The sequence below is a fragment of the Otolemur garnettii genome, unplaced genomic scaffold (assembly GCF_000181295.1).
Source record: "Otolemur garnettii isolate 467f Iridium unplaced genomic scaffold, OtoGar3 scaffold00164, whole genome shotgun sequence".
NCBI lineage: Eukaryota > Metazoa > Chordata > Mammalia > Primates > Galagidae > Otolemur > Otolemur garnettii.
The window spans coordinates 540,089-544,383 of NW_003852559.1; positions in this window are offsets into that span (position 1 = coordinate 540,089).

Below are 4,295 nucleotides of genomic sequence, written 5' to 3' on the forward strand. Positions count from 1 at the left end.
GCCTGTAGTCCCAGCTACTTGGGAGGCTGAGGCAAGAGAATCACTTAAGCCCAAGAGTTTGAGGTTGCTGTGAGCTGTGATGCCACTGCACTCTACTGAGGGCGACATAGTGAGACTGTCGCAAGAAAATAAAAAAGGAGAGCCATCACCAATGAGCACCTGATGGTGATGTTTATTTGAAATAGAATTTTCTAGGGGAAAAAGTTGATTTTTGCTGCTGTACTAAGTAATTAGTAAGATACTATTCGTATTATTAATTTATTTATATCGTTTCTGCAAGTTTAAGGAAAATGATCACTTAAACTAAGAATCCTTTTGTTTTAATAAGGTCAAAAGGAAACCAGTAGAATAACCTGAGAGGCTCTGACAAATATAGGAACATTGGAATTGCTTTTTGGCTATGCTTTTTAATGCTTTTTAATATTATTTCTGTGGATGAGCTGGACTGTGGTGATAAACAGGCCAAATGTTAAAATACCTGCCAGGTTCAGAGAAAAGTTTCTGGAAAGGGAAGGGATTTTTTGTTTGTTTGTTTGGGGACAGAGTCTCACTTTGTTCCCCTCAGGTAGAGTGCCATGGTGTCATAGCTCACAGCAACCTCAGACTCTTGGGCTTAGGCAATTCTCTTTCCTCAGCCTCCTGAGTAGGTGGGACTACAGGTGCCCGCCACAATACCCGGCTATTTTTAGACAGGGGGGTCTTGCTCTTTCTCAGGCTGGTCTCAAACCTGTGAACTCAGGCAATTCACCCGCTTTGGCCTTCTAGCATGCTAGGATTATAGAAGACATGAGCCACCACCAAAAGAGAGGGTCTTATCTTATAGCCCCTCCCTGATAAAAAGATAACCCTATAGAAATTGTGTCTTGTCTTAGATACAGCTGATTAGACCAAAGTTGAGCAAGAACAACTATTTTCTTGGTTCTTTTTTGTAAATTGCTCATTGTTTATCCCTACTGAAACAAAGAGCTTGACCAATCAAGGGTTCTGCCCAGTTCTAGAAGAGTAGAAAGGGGAATGGGAGAGGAGGAAGGAGAGAGAGATCTGGAAAGTTCCACCTGTCCTACAGCCACTGCTAAGCCTCATGGGAAGTGTAAACAAAAAGTGGTGAGGACTGAGTAGTCAGGATATAGAACCAAGTACTTCGGAATCAGCCAGTCCTGGATTCGAATCACTTTCACTACTTCATGGATAATGAAATTGACTAATAGTTTAACAGCCTCTGTAAACTTTTGTTTCTTTTTATGTAAAATTTGCTTTGCAGATGATGAGATTCAGGACATGCTACCCCCAAATAGCACTTTGTCATCTGAGGAAACCACAGAAGCAGGAAGGTCACTCTCTTATCTTCCCTTTCCCTTCTCCCTTGAAGCAGGTAGTAAAACTAGGAGAATTCTCTAATCTTGCCCTGAAGGAGGTCATGAGACTCTCATATGAGAGGTACCCTCCCTGTACTCAGAGGAAAGGCATATCCTTATTTCTGAAATCACAAGGACACAGAGAAGAATCTGAACAAACAGGCCTGCCTTGCTAAACGCTCCTTGGTGTATTACCATTAGATCACACCCTCTCTGTCCAATTATGTGTCTCCACTACTGTCTACTTTGTTATCAAACATGGCATAAAAAAAACAGGAGCAACTGTTTCTTTGGACATTCATTTCCTTATGAAGGCTCTTTTGTCACATAAAACTTATTAACCAGATTTGTATGCCTTTCACATATTAATTGCTTTTGTTTATAGGACCTTAGCTAGGAACCTAGAGATGGTGAGGAAAAGATATGTTTTTACTCTCTACACAGGGGTCCTCAAACTTTTTAAACAGGGGGCCAATTCACTGTCCCTCAGACCGTTGGAGGGCCGGACTGCGGGCCCCGGGACGAGTTGGCTGCTAAGCAGGACAGGCAGCAGTGGCATAAACACCCGTGGGGCCTGATAAATGTCCTAGGCGGGCTGTATATGGCCAACGGGCCATAGTTTGAGGATGCCTGCTCTATCGCTTCTGGCCACCACAAAGGGATAGTTGACACACCCCATTGACTTCAGAGCCTACAGATGAAATCTTGGGAAAGCTGACAAACACAGGAGAAAAGGAGGAATTCTTAAGCGTCTAGTTGAGAGAGGAAGGAAAAAAGTCTTTGTCCCTTCCTTTCCAAATTCAAATTAACAGAAGAAACATGTGCTGGGATTGCAATTCTGGTTAAATTTGGTTTGGGGTACCCATTGCTGATCCTTTCCCTCCCAGAGACAGCTATTACGTTCCTGTTTGACTTTTTTTTGTACAGAGAACTTGGCTTGACTTTCTACCTGTCAAAGGTGCACGAGTTGTGGTTTTGTATGTGCAGCCAGCCAAATTCAGGTTGGGACCCTCTAGAATATGGTCAGACAGAAATGTGCATTGCACCCCTTTTCAGCTAAACTTGATTATTGCCAGCTGTTGGGGTGGGATATGTGTCTCTCTTTTGGCTACCTTTGGGAATGGTTCTCGATCTTGGGAGGGTTGCATCTTTTTTTGTACTTTCTCTTGGGGACAACTCTTTCTTTTTCTTTGTAAGAAAAAGAAAAAAAAGGTGGCTCAAACCTCTAATCCTAGCTCTCTAGAAGGCTGAGGTGGGTGGATCACCTGATCTCAGGAGTTTGAGACTGGTTTGAGCAACAGTGAGATCCTGTCTTTACTAAAAGTAGAAAAACTGGATGGTCGCTTGAGCCTAGGAGTTTGAGGTTGCTGTGAGCTGTGACACTATGGCATTCTAGCCTGGGCAACAGAGAGAGACTCTGTCTTAAAAAACAAAACAAAAGGCTCGGTGCCTGTGGCTCAAGCGGCTAAGGCGCCAGCCACATACACCTAAAGGTGGCGGGTTCGAATTCCCAGCCCGGGCCCACCAAACAATGGCTGCAACCAAAAAAATGGCCAGGCGTTGTGGCGGGCGCCTATAGTCCCAGCTACTTGGGAGGCTGAGGCAGGAGACTCGCTTGAGCCCAGGAGTTGGAGGTTGCTGTGGGCTGTGATGCCATGCCACTCTACCCAGGGGGACAGCTTGAGGCTCTGTCTCAAAAACAAAAAACAAAAAACAAAAAGGCTAAGATGGGGTGGCTCACACCTGTAATCTGTAATCCTAGCATTCTGGGAGGCCAAGGTGGGAGGATCATCTGAGTTCAGAAGTTGGAGACAAGCCTGAGCAAGAGAGAGACGCTGGCTCTACTTAAAGAAAAGAAAAAAAAGAACAAAAGAAAAAAATAGAATATATAAAGAGAAAAACGAAAGAGTTCAATACTGCCAGCTATATTTACTGTTTATCCTTGCTGAAATCTGATGATAACATTTGATAGGATGTTTTTTAGAACTCTATGGTCAAAACCCTCCTATTGTTCAAAGATTAACTCTGTGTGTGTGTGTATGTGTGTGTGTGTGTGTGTATGGTTTCTCTGTTTTCTCTCTTGGATTGTGTTTTTTCATGGGAACTTCTCAGTCGATCAAAACGTCCTTCTTGAACTCTTGCTGGCTGTATGTTTCACTGAATCTGTCTACTTAGTTCTTATCAGAACTTTGGTAGGGCCGATAGGGCTCAAAGACAGTGGATACAAAGAACCGAGTCTGGTTTCGGCATATATACTAGGCACTCAGGACCTGGAAACTCACCCTTGGTTTCTTCCTCTAATTTTTCACTGGCTTCCTTTTGTGCTTCCTTACTCTTCTCTATAGGCAGCACTGCCCTTTGAGAGTGAGAGGGCGCTAATTTATCTTTTATTTTCTTTTTATAATGTGTCTTAGTTCATTTTCTACTGTTATAACAGAATACCACAGACTGGTGTTTATAAAGAAAACAAGTTCATTTGGCTCAAAATTCTGAAGGCACTGCACGGGCATTCTGGTGAGGGTCATCGCATGGCAGAAGGGTAGAAGGTAGAAGAAAATGTGTGAGATGGAGAGCAAAATGGACCAAACTTGCTTTAAACAACTACTTTCTCAATAACTAACCCACTCCCATGATAATGACATTAATTCATTCATAAGGGCTCTACCCTCATGATCCAATCCTATTAGGCCTTGCCTCCTGAAACCGTTGTATAGAAAATTAGGTTTCCAACACATGAACTTTTGAGGGACATATTCAATCCATAGCATTACACACTATGTCCCCCAATGTATATCTTTCTTACAATGCAAAATACATTCATCGCTTCCCAGTGGTCCCGAGAACCTCAATTCATTCCAGCATCAAATCAAAAATCCAAAGCCCTCAGTCTCATCTAATTTAGATATGGATGAGACTCAAGGCATAATTCGCCTAGAGGCA